This window comes from Atractosteus spatula, chromosome 10 (genome assembly GCF_055471065.1).
Source record: "Atractosteus spatula isolate fAtrSpa1 chromosome 10, fAtrSpa1.hap1, whole genome shotgun sequence".
Lineage (NCBI taxonomy): Eukaryota > Metazoa > Chordata > Actinopteri > Semionotiformes > Lepisosteidae > Atractosteus > Atractosteus spatula.
Genome location: NC_142715.1, coordinates 11,480,807 through 11,494,275, shown reverse-complemented (window position 1 = coordinate 11,494,275; position 13,469 = coordinate 11,480,807). Strand labels below are relative to the sequence as shown.

General features: G+C 40.1%; 1 non-coding gene across 1 annotated transcript; it reads left to right on the top strand.

The window, feature by feature from the left end:
• Positions 1 to 2,768: 2,768 nt before the first annotated feature.
• trnaa-ugc (transfer RNA alanine (anticodon UGC)) lies at positions 2,769 to 2,840 on the top strand. The gene has a single exon. It is a non-coding gene; the product is annotated as a tRNA-Ala (tRNA).
• Positions 2,841 to 13,469: the final 10,629 nt, after the last annotated feature.

The following is a 13,469-nucleotide window of genomic DNA, read 5'->3' as shown; positions in this document are numbered from 1 at the left end:
ATGTATTTATTTATTTTTATTTATTTTGTTTGTCTTTTGTTTTATAACTATTCTGATGTCTGTTTTGCTTGTCTTGGGCTGGACTGCTGTAACACATCAATTTCCCTACGGGATTAATAAAGTATTATCTATCTATCTATAATCTGTAATGCAAAAGCAGCAGTTGGGGTGGGAAACAAAAGGCATTTCTTGGTATGGCTCCTAAAACTTCATAGATGGCGTTCTAGGACTTCTCGCTTCAGATAAGGCTGTCAATACATCATAGATTTCTACTCAATCAATATCAGCAGTGTTATCACTACCGAACGCTAAATATAGATCCTGGCAATAATTCATGAGTTGTTCGTTAGAAAATTGTTTGTGTTTTTTTTAACATATTTTCAATACCAGACAAAAAGTCGAAAGTTTCAATTTCATGCAACTGATGAAATCTCTCTTCGATGGAAGTTATAAGTACAGTATATCCAAAATACTGCGGAATCAATCAAATTTACATGTTTCTTGTGGATCCAGAAGATCATTATGAGACTCAAAACATGCCTGTCTTTTCTTTTTTCGAGGACGAAGGAGTAGCAGCAGGAGTAGCAGTAATGGCAAGAACGTGTTTAGAGTTCAGCACTTCTCATTTCTAATGCAGAGCCATCGACTCGAAAAGCACCGCCCGCGATAAAAGAAATTGCAGAATTGGTCGGTTCATGCTGCCTACACGCTTTGAATTGCTGGCATTTTCTGCAAGCGTTCCTTTTTGAGGGTCCATGAAATTCTTCACATTTGAGCCAACACTAAAATATTTCATTCGGGGTCGCCTAATTCATAGTGCAAACCGAATCAACAGGGGAATGCTGTGGCACATGAAGCCGTTTGTTATTCTGTTGTGAGGTGTGAGGGGCGGAATGCAAATCGAGTTGGTGAATAGAAAATGAAACAGGAGTCACTTCTTGAGCTACAGATACCAAGAAGTATGAAAACCTGTGCATTTTAACAGTGCAGAATACTCACAAATTGCACTGAGTTGCTTGCTTTCTTCTGCTGCTTTTATATTTCAGTCATTCACTGTCAGCTAGCACTGGAACAATTCAAGAGAGGTAAAAACAGAAGCTGTCAGGAGTGGGATTTGAACCCCCACCTCCATTTGGAGACCAGAACACCCAAACCAGCTGGAAAGACACACATCCTTGCATCTGGCGCCTTAGACCACTCAGCCACCCTGACAAGCGAAAGCACCCACTGTGCTGAATGCAGCAGTAGTTGACTAAACTGAGATTCTTCCCTGAAATGATTTGCTTGCGAAGAGCCAAGTTGCCTTGAATGGTTCTTGGAAATCAAATATACGGATGGATTATTATTCGGTTGTGAGTTTTGAGGGGCGTATTATAAATTGAGTTGGTGAAAAGGCGCTTTTTGTTAGTCTGTCAGAAGGCTGCACAAGGTGTTTAGAGGGAGAACTTCTAAAAAGCAGGCTCTCTATGTTTAACATCAAGGCAGATTTTTTTTTTCTCAATGGAAATGCTCTTTGGCGCTTTCAGCTGTACGTAGGGAACAACGTCTGCCGAGATCACTTTTGAGCCAGTGCAAATGGCAATGTGCCACCAAGTACATTTAATATTGGCTGTGGTAGCGAGCTGCTTTTGTTTGTGAAGCTTTTACTTCTTTAAGCTGAATCATCGGCAGGAGTAGCTTATTAAATCTTTGCTCATAGCGCTCCATCAGAAATACCTTGTCCATGTTCAAAAGAGATCAGGGGATTTATTTCATGCTTTCACATAGCATACCTTACACGAAAGATTTAAATGGGGAATTGATTGTGCTTCTTGATGTTGTTCCTGTAGTTGCCTTGGTTACAATGGTGAACGTTCTTCCACGTTCTGCTAGAGTATCCACTGGGTGGGCTTTATCAATTGGCTCGGATAGGTCATCAGTGCTCTGTCTCCAGAAAAATAATCAGCACTGTGTTTTTTCTGTGCGCATGACCGTCTTTTAAAACATATAAAATCACGAGTTCATTGATTTCTCCAAATAACAACAATACATTTTAACCCAGTGGTTAGCATTCCTTCAATCCAATAGATTTACTCCAAGTAAAAAGCAGCGCAACATGTAGAGAGATGATATTCAAAGATTCCAATGTTCTTATTGGATTGCCTGTATGCAGATATCGCTCAGAATTGCTAATATGATTTTAATTCAGTTTTTCTCTACTACTTTCAGAGTCTTTTTGTGACCTTGCTGATGCAGAGAAGTGACATAATCACAAATGCGACCAGTTGTGCAGCTGTTTCTGGTTAATAATGATTAATGCGAAATAAAAAAAAAACAGCTCCTTGCATTCAGAGCAAGAGCAACCAACGCACTCGCTTGTTGAGTTGGGTATTTTCCGAGCTACTCTTCCTTAGCTGTAAAGTTATTTGGAGAGCAAGGACCTCTGAGAAGGAGTCTGAATCCATCAAAAAGACAGGAATTCTAATATTCTAATATTGAGATGCATTGACAAGGCATCTCAAAAGGACGTATTAAATAAGAAAATGATCCTTTCTGTTACCATTCCTGTGGTTGGAGCGTTGTTTCACCCTTTTACGTTCTACAATATTTACAGACAAGGTTTTATCACTGGAGTTGTACAGAACAAGTGTGCATCAGTCCATGAAAATCATCAGTACTGCTGTTTTTCTATGCATAGTTTAATCAAGAGCACTTAAAAGATGCAAAAGATGGATTGTGTTCTGTGAGCACCTGCACATCTCTAAGTCACTTCCACAGCCTTCTAGGTCGGGGATGTAGCTCAGTGGTAGAGTGCATGCTTTGCATGTATGAGGTTCTGGGTTTAATTCCTGGCATCTCCAAGTGCTTTATGTTACTGTGCTCACATCACAGTCTTCTGTTGAGTGAGAACTCTTTGCTCGTGTTCATAGAGAGCCAGGTTTACACAATTAAACTTGAAGTGCTACAGTGTTCTCTGCAGTTTTAAATGTACCTCCAAAGCATTTCGTTCTGTTAACTACCAAAGAATGTGAACTAATTTAAAGTCACATTCAGGAAATCCAGAGAACGTCTTCACACTTGTCGTGGCTGTTGCAGAAAAACCTCACCCAGGATGTTGAATCTCACCCGGGATTTCCTGAGAGATCATTCACCGAGTGAGTCCTCCCCCTGGATTCCGCACTGAGCTGAAAGCTGCGCGAATTCCTCACTGCGTGTCCTGTACTGTGTAGCACAGTGACAAGAACGCCTTGAGTTTTTTTCCGTATGTGAAGAAAAATGCAAAAGAGCATGAAAAGTATTGATGGTATAAAATATCAGTGGTACAACTCGAGAAAGAACTGATGGACAAAACAATGCCATTTGATGATTACAAGAGAAACACAACCGTCCGAACATGGGCTTGGATCCTGAACGCTTGCGTTAAAAGACAAAGCAAAGGATATAACCTGTAAATGTCTTCATGTCTTACAGTTTATGAAATAACACAATTTCTTCCTTTCTTAATAATTTCTTACTATTGATAGATGCTTTTTTGAATTTTAACAGAATCACAATTACAGACATTACAGACATTTACAGACAAAATCAAGATGGCGGCGCGCATGGACGCAGCGGCTTCATTAGCTCTCAAACAATGGTGCTTTTTGTTCGTTATTCTTACGTTTTTTGTCACGTTATTTACTCAAAACACTGAAGCTTACTTCTCCTACCGGAAAACATTACTGGACATCAGAAACAACTGCAGGGATTTCTCCTTTAGTTCGCTCGACCTGGATTACATCAGCTCGTCCATCCTCTACGCCGCAGACCCGGAAGCCGCGGAGCCACCTGACCGTGTCCGCCGGGAGAGGAGACGGCGCAAGCGGTGCGAGCGCAAACAGAAACGCGGTAAGAGAGCCGGGCTGCAAATAAGTCTAAAAGAACAGCGGGACAGACCACCTATACCCAGCCTGTTCCTCGCTAAGGTACGGTCCCTAGACAACAAACTGGACGAAATAAAACTCAGGCTCACTACTCGCCAGGAAATAAAAAACTGCTGCACTCTTGTGTTTACGGAAACGTGGCTTCACAACAACATACCGGACTCCGCCATTCAGCTGGATGATTTTTTAACTCTCCGATCGGACAGAACAGCCGCCTCTGGTAAAAATAAAGGAGGAGGTCTGTGTATTTATGTTAACCAAGCATGGTGCAGAGATACTACAGAAATCGCTATCCACTGCTCACCCGACTTAGAATATTTAATGGTAAAATGCCGACCCTTCTACCTACCTAGGGAATTCACGTCGGTCATTATTACTGCTGTATACATACCTCCGAACGCTAACGCTAAGGAAGCAGTCAAAACGCTATCCAAAGCTATTAGTAAACAAAAATCAGCACACCCTGATGGTGTATTTATTATTGCAGGTGATTTTAATCAGGGAAATCAGTCCTGCCTAGCTACAACCAACACGTTGACTGCCCCACCAGGGGAAACAACACACTTGACCTTGTTTATACTAATGTACCCGGTGCTTACAAAGCAGTACCTCACCCCCCTCTTGGACAATCTGACCACATCTCCCTGTTCCTACTCCCAGCCTACAGACGACTTCTCAAACGCACCAAGGCTCCAGTTATAACTGTAAAAACATGGCCCAAAGAGGCAGAATCAATGCTTCAGGACTGTTTTGAGTGCACAGACTGGAGTGTGTTCAAAGATGCAGCCTCCCATGGATCCCACACTGATATTGATATGTATGCATCAGCAGTCACTAGCTACATCAGCAAATGTGTTGATGATGTGGTGAGCGTTAAAAAGATACGCAAACTCCCGAATCAAAAACCTTGGATGAACACTGAGATCCGCTCCCTGCTCAAAGCCCGTGATGCAGCCTTCAAATCTGGTAAAGAGGAAGAACTGAGAGGGGCTAGGAAAGAATTAAGAGCTGGCATAAAATCTGCCAAGAAACAGTACAAACCCCAGATAGAACACCACTACAACACCAACACTAACCCACGACGCATGTGGCAAGACATAAATACAATCACAAGCTACAGGAGCAAAACAAGCCCTGTAAGCGCTACTGACCCCTCTCTCCCAAACAAGCTTAACACCTTCTATGCACGCTTCGAAGCTCAAAACCCTGAACCAGCCACCTGGACCACTGACTCCCCTACCACCCCATCTCCCACACTATCGAAACTAGATGTGTGGAAATCACTAAGTAGAGTGAACACACAGAAAGCTGCTGGACCTGATGGTATCCCTGGCCTGGTACTCAGAACATGTGCCTGGCAGATAGCTGATATCTGTACCAACATCTTCAACCTGTCCTTGGCCCAGGCCACTGTACCTAGCTGCTTCAAGACAACCACCATCGTGCCAGTACCGAAAAAATCAGCCCCCACATGCCTAAACGACTACCGCCCTATTGCACTCACCCCCATCATAATGAAGTGCTTTGAAAAACTACTTATTCCGCACATTAAAGCCAGCATTCCAAAAACACTGGATCCTCTACAGTTTGCCTATCGCACAAACCGCTCCACAGAGGATGCAATCTCCATAGCTTTACACACCACACTAACCCACCTTGATAAAAGGAACACCTATACAAGAATGCTGTTCATTGACTTTAGCATTTAACACCATCATACCCATAAAACTTTCTACCAAACTCAGGGCTCTAGGTTTAGATACAACCCTCTGCAGCTGGATCCTAGACTTCCTCACCAGCAGACCCCAGACTGTCAGGATTGGCAACCTCATCTCCAACACACTCACCCTTAACACCGGTGCCCCTCAAGGCTGTGTGCTCAGCCCACTGCTTTACTCCCTGTTCACCCACGACTGTACTGCTAAGTTCAGCACAAACACCATCACCAAGTATGCTGACGATACCACAGTCGTGGGCCTGATCACTGACAACGACGAGACTGCCTACAGGGAGGAGATAAAACAACTCGCAGACTGGTGCCGAACCAACAACCTATGTCTCAACATCAGCAAAACCAAAGAGCTGATTGTTGACTTCAGAAGACAAGGAAAAGTTCACTCCCCCATCTACATAGAAGGGTCTGCGGTGGAGATGGTGAATAAATTCAAATTCCTAGGCGTTCACATCTCTAAGGACCTTACATGGACACTGAACACCTCCAGTCTCATCAAGAAGGCACAACAGCGGCTGTACTTCCTGAGAAGGCTGAAGAAAATACACCTACACCCACTGATCCTCACCAATTTCTACAGATGTACGGTGGAGAGCATACTGACCAGCTGCATCACAGTCTGGTACGGCAACTGCACCGCATCCGACCGTAAGGCACTACAGCGGGTGGTCAAAACTGCCCAACACATCATCGGCAGTGCCTTACCATCTATCCAGGAAATATACAATACCAGGAGTCTGAAAAAAGCCACCAAAATTATGTCTGACCCCACTCACCCCGGTCATAACTTGTTTGTTCCCCTACCATCTGGCAGAAGGTTCCGGTCACTCCAGTCGCACACAACTAGACTCCAAAATAGCTTCTTCCCCAGAGCTGTCAAGTTGGTGACGCCCCCACTCCCTTCCACCTTATTATGATCTCTCCTAACATCCTCCTGTACCCACAACCACTGTACTCCTACACCACCACACACACATGTAAGCCAAAATTGTACTGTCCCCTCGATAGCCCAGTAAAATTGTAACAGGCATAATAATAGTTAATATTAATTAACCATACTACTTTTTAACCACACTATTTTTTTTGCACTGTTTCAAGAATTACCTTGCACTGTTTTTGTCCTGTTAAATTTTCTCTGCGGAATTTTGCACAGTTTTCGATTACATGTTATTTATGTTATGTTATTACATGTTGTTACTATTATTGCTATTGTGTAACTGTCTATTGTCTCATCTTCTGTCCTATTTATATACTGCACCTGAGTGACTAATGAGAAACACTTTTCATTATACTATGCACCTGTGTAAGTTTAATGACAATAAAGTTGAATTGAATTGAATTGAATTGAATTTGGGGTTAAACTGTTATTCACATACTCTAACGAAGAGAAACGTTAGTGTCTTCCGGTTTGTGAGCCCATTTCTCAAAAAATAAAAAAATAAGTTATAAATATTGAATTGTTCTATTTTGTAGGCTTGCATAGTCTTATTCATATTTCAGTTGAACATTTTCTTCTGTAGTAATTTCATTTGATATTATATTAATCCTGATTTACAATTTTTGGACATGGTTCATCTTAAATAATTTGTAATTAGTTTCAGTTTTGGAAAATCGCGCCCAGCAGCTACTAAAACTGGTAATGTTTGCATAATGTGTAATGTAATAGTAGCATTTTGGGTGGGAAAACAAAAGGCATTTCTTGGTATGAATCCCAACACTTCATAAGCGGCGTTCGAGGATTTCTCGCTTCAGATAAAGCTGTCAATACATCGTAGATTTTTACTCAATCAATATCAGCAGTGTTATCGCTACCGAACGCTAAATATAGATCCTGGCAATACTTCGTGAGATCTTCGTAAGAAAATCCAAAAAAGTACAGAAGCAATCAACGTTTCTTTTGGATCGAGAAGAGGATAATTATGAGACTCAAAATATGCCTGTCTTTGTCGAGGACAAATGGATTATTGAGGTGTAAAGATGGGTTCAAAACCAAAATCATCTGCTATTGCTGCTGTTTCTTTGATAGTTTCTTCAAATCCTTCAATTGATCATTGATATCGAGGAATAATATTATACAAATTGTGGTTTTCTGTTAATTGCCAATTTTATTGTAATTACATCTTCATTTACAGATGTCTTGCATGTATCACAAGGTATAATAGTCGCCGTGTGTCCTCAGCTAAAATGTTTTAAAAAGTACAACAAAAGTTCAATATGCTTAACATCATTTATGGTTATATCTATATTAAAATGAAGGTAAATATACCAAGATATTAAAAAACAATTTTACTGTCCTAACCTAATAATGCTTGTGAAGTTTTCCAATAAATCCGAACTGTAATTTTGAAATATTATTGCTGAGAATGCAAAGAGAATACAAAGATCAAATTCAATGAGTGAAAATACAAAAGTAGTTCACTAAACTGAGTTTCTTCCCTGAAATGATTTGATTTGCTTGCAAAGCACTAAGCAGCTTTGAACAGATCGCGGGAATCAAATATACAGATGGGTTCAGAGTGTGCTTTCCAACTTTTGTGTAACATTTTCCTTTGATAGGCCAGAGTTGTCTTTACAATCTGGGTTACATAAAAAGGAGTGACGTCAGTACAAAACAGCGTTCCTTCTTGGGAAACAACGGTTGTGTTCCATATTTCTAACTATTTTGGTTTCAAGATCTCAATTTAGTGTGAAACATAAAAGCCAGCTGGATAAATCTCTTACACGTCATTTACAATGGCCTTTCAACTAATAGCCCGTGCAGGGCTCAAACCTCAGCTAATGGTACAAGTTGCGTAAGGCTCTGCAACATGCAGGTAAGAAACTAACCTCTGCTTCTTCATTATATACACAGTGAGCTATATTTGCGAGCCTACTACCCCCTGCGGGCTCCGTATTTAATTGTGGTACAAGACCGGCCGTGGAGATGAAGTGAGACGGGTGTGTACATCAAAAGGCTCATAGCGTCCCTGGGAGGGCTCAAACCACCACCCTTTTGGTTAACAACCGAGCCACAAAAACCCATGTACAGCTTAACACTTCTCGGTCTCGGTGAAAGTGATACACTCCGTAAAATTTCCGGAGATTAATTTGTTTTTAAAGGAAAATCACCAACAGCGGCCGAGATCTACTGGAGTTTTTCATTCTATACTGCGATTTCTGTAGGGTACCCTGTGAAAATACGAAATTTGACGAGAAAGGATGGACATATAAGGTCAGAAGGCTTGGGGAATTGAACTTTAAGGTGAAGACTGCGGGTTCAGCAGCAGCAGAACCTGATCAGTATCAGTTGACTCCGATATACTTTGAAAATTAACTTCGGGATTTAGAGTCAGACGTGCTACCGTTGCACCATGGGGTATTTAATTAAAAAAAATAGAAAAACAGTCAGTGTTCCTGGATCTGTTATCGAGAACAACACCTGCACAAGAGCTGCGCAGGAAGAATGAAATGTGTCTGGGATGAAGAGACTCTCTTCGGAAGAGCGGCGCTCTTCACAGGAGAATTTTTTGTGAAACTGATTTGTCTCCTTTGGGGAATTCAAATGTGCTAATTGCTGTGGCGCAAAGGTAGCTTGTCTGACTCCACATCAGAAGGCTGCGTGTTCAAATCACGTCGAGGTCTGCTATTAGTTTTTCAGGTTCTGCTGGTCCTGAACACGGAATTCACACCATGTAGTTGAGTTCTATCTGTACACCACATAGATAATCTAAACAAAATAGAACCCTACTGGACACGCAGTTAGGATCTCACACAGCGAGTACCCTTGAACACAAGAGAGAAGGCACAGTTCACATCTGCGAAACATCACCTCTGTCTTTAGAGACAGCTACATCAGAGAATGGAATCCCGGAAGTTTCAAATAACTTCTTTTAATACAGGTTCAAGCAAACCTGAAAGTTAGGGAGTTTCCGGACACTTTTGTTTTATTAAAAAGTGTCTGAAGCCTGGAAATGTAATTTGAAAAAAAAAAACCCGCTATTGGACATTAGCAGGTACTTTTTGTAACGATTTGCTATTTCATGCTGGAAAACAAAGGAAACAGACCCAATGTTTGCTTTCAGGTGCGGTTCATTACATAATAGACATCTATTACTGAGGAGCTTGAATAAAATTTACACGAGCCAGGTAGAAGTCGAACCTACAATCTTATGATCCAAAATCAGATGCGTTATTTATTAAAACTCTAGTATATCACATAACCGGAATTCCCCCATAGTGTGCTCAGCGTCGCTACTAGTAATATACCGCCCCGCCTAAAATTTCAAAGTGAGAAACATGTTTTCTGATTTTTTATGAGTTTTAAAATATTATCTCTTTAAATCAGACAAAGGGTTTATGTTTCGCACTGAAATTCTGATTGATTGAGAATTCAAAGAAAGACTGTTTTCTTCCACAACACCGTATAATTATCACATCCACCAGACTCTCCAACTTCTCTAGACCTTCCTGGGTGAGCAATTGCTCCGATAAATTAGGTCACGTATCATGTTAAATCACTTCTTCTCAACACAACATTTCCTGGTGCAAGTTTTCTCTATGAAAAAAATACATTTTTCCCTTGCACGATTTCTCGTTTTTTATCAAAGCGTACAGAAAGAAAAAAGAAGAAGAAATAGTGTTGCAAAAGAACTCTGTCGCCCTTGGGAGATGTCAAACGCATTGGACATGAAAAATGCCAGATAAAAGCCAGTTCTCTTCGTTTCTCAGTGTCGGGGCTGCTACTGTATGTAAAAGAGGCAATTTGCTCTGAGAGCAGGTTCAGCGCTTTCTGAACGCAGATGTCTCAGAGCGGTGTGTCCAAGTGGCTGTAAAAGGTGATGGATGTCCTGTCACCATAGCTTAGTTGGTTAACGCGTCTCTTTATTAAACAAAAAAACCTAGGTTCAAATCCCAGCTGTGTATTTCTTCCTATCTTGTAGTACAGAACGTACCATTTTGGGCACACAAAGGGCTTGATTTCGTTAAATGCATGTGTTCATTTCCTTTCTGGAAAACTTGTTTTTTGATGAAATTCACACAGCTTGCGAAACATGAAATTCAGTTCTTGGTTATCAGTGCAGAAGAAATATTACCGGCTGGCAAAAAGTACGGTAAGAGATTTTTTTTTTGATTCGAGAAAAGACTTCCCCAGTCAGTCTCTGTGGAGCAATCAGTTAGTGCATTTGGCCCTTGTCTAAAGGGTTGGTGGTTCAAGCCCACCCAGGGATGGGTTTCTTTTGCGATGTAAACATTGTTTTCGCATAGGTCGATTGGATTTCTCAGCTAAACCATAGCCATTTTAATATTTGTAGGAAATGCGACTGTTCAACACGTGTCAAAAATGTCCAATAATGCCCAACATCGAAACTCCCCAGAAAACCATATTCACCCAAGAAAAATGATCGTCGAATCGTCATTTATACTCCCGTCACATCCTCTGCTGAAATATTTTAAAAATACAATGCAGATTTGTTTGAGAACTTGACAAGCATTGTTTTGTTAGCACTGTGCAGTTGGATTTTGATATTTTGACATATTTACCTTAATTTTAAACTGTTAATACTGTACAATCTATTGTAATTGTGTTGTAATATTAAAATATGTTAGCTGAGGATGCAAAGGGGTGAAAGGGAAAGGTCATAGGGTACAGTAACAACAAGGTTAGGATTGGTGGAGGTGGTGGGGGTGTTGATGGTTTTTCTCTGTAGAGGATGATTGAGTTTTTTATCCTTCTCTGAAGTGAGAAACTGGAAGAGTTGGGAGTTGAGAGATCTGATGAGGTTAGTTATAAAAGGAAGTTGATGTGGAGCTGTTAGCCGTAAGAATTCCTTAATGTCTTTGATGTTGTCATCAAAGATAAACTGCAGTAAGCAAAGATAAAAAGAAAATTATCTTTGCATACTGCCCTGTCTTTCTAACACCTGAAGAAGGCTCCACGGCCAACACGTTGTGTTTCCTTTCTTCTCTTTTCAGCATGGAATAACCCTTTACTTGTTCCTTTGCAGCCTACGCATGCTGACGCAGCTACTCACCTGATATTTAAATTTCCTATAATCACAAATATGAATGTCCACTGTGGGTATTTTTTCCATGATTATTTATTCTGTCATTGAAGCATATTTTATGTCATACCGAAGTGTCATAATCACTGAAAAATTTTTTTTTTTCATTTAGAAAGTAAGAAAATGATAAATCACTATGAATTGCATTTAGCCTGTTCTGATCTAGATTGTCTATATACTTTAACATGCCATGTTCACAATGTCACAACTCAGAAATGCAACAGTAAAGTGTTGTAATTACCAATGTACATAGTGTCGGAACATTGAGATGTTTTGGTAATGAGGAAGGAGGGACATGCCATGTTCACAGGGTCATATTTAAAAAAATGGCACAGTAAAATTTCCTAAAGTTCAGGATTTTGATAGTCTGTTCCATTGTCTCTCACACCTCAGTGTCAGAATTTTTAGATGTTTTTATAACCAGGGGGTAGGTTTATAGCAAGAAGCAGAAAGTGCCATTACCCGTTGCTCATCCTCGGTTAACCATATCTTCTCATATGCCATGTTCTAAATGTCCCATTTATATTAAAAAGTTCTTGTAAAATGCAAGATTTTAAGACTTTTTATGATCAGAAGGCAAGGTCGTGGTAAATATGCAGAAAGTGCCTGTGAACTTATGTTTTGCCTTTGTCTTATTTACTTATTGTGTTTGTCTTATTGTGAGTTTTGAAAATTGGTTTACAATTTTCTGAAATGTGTTTCACACAAAAATATTATTTGGATAGTCACTACTTACATATTCCCATTTACTGAGGATAAATACAGTAATCCATCCCGATTAATACTTTTAAAAATTACTGTAAAGAGCCATCTACAGGCGAAAGGCGGCGTAACATCACAGCAGCAGCATTTAAGGCAGAAGAAGAAGCTGGCGAATAAGAAGCCAGCTTCAGCCTCGTTAATGCAATACCATTGGGTGAAGTGGAAAAATATTTCTTGCTCTGAATCCTAACATTTTTATAGGAGGTGTTCTAGTACTTCTTGCCTCAGATAAAATTGCCAATACACTTATTTCTACTCCATCAATAGCAGCAGCGTTATCGGTACTGAGTCCTAAATGTACGTCCTGTCATCATATAAAATGTCAAAAGTTTCGACTGCATTCAACTGATCAAAGTTCTCTTCGATGACAGTTATAATTTTATCCAAAATACATCCGTAAACAAATTTGCACTGTTTTTTTTTATCCAGAAGAGCATCATCATGAGACTCAAAACATACCTGTTTTTTCTTCCTTCCAGGATGAAGGATTGTTCAGATGCAAACATTGGTCCAAAATCAATGTACTCTCCTATCGCTGTTGCTTCTTTAAATCCTTCATTTGAACGTCGATATTGAGGGATGATAAAATACAACAAAATGTATTTACATAGAACAGCATTTATGGTTACATGTATATTACAATTAAGATAAATATACAAATGTACAGTCCTAACATAATCATGCTGTCCAACTGTCTTTTTTGCTTGTCAAGTTCTCCAACAAATCTGTGTCGTAATTTTAAATATTCTAACTAAGGGTGCATCGAGAGCATAAATGAATTCTTCTGCCAGCCGTTCGAAGATCAAAGTCCTTGGCTGAATATGATGTCCTTGAATGTTGGTCATTATTGGCCATTCCCAGTGATATTGACTTATGTACTTAATTGTTTAACAAAAACATTCACATTTCTTGCAAATATCAAGTGGGTTAAGGTTTTGCTAAGAAATCCGAATAAGTAGAGATGAGGTTTACATTGCAATAATGAGAAGTGCATTTCTGGGTGGGCTCAAACCACTAACCTTTCAATTAACA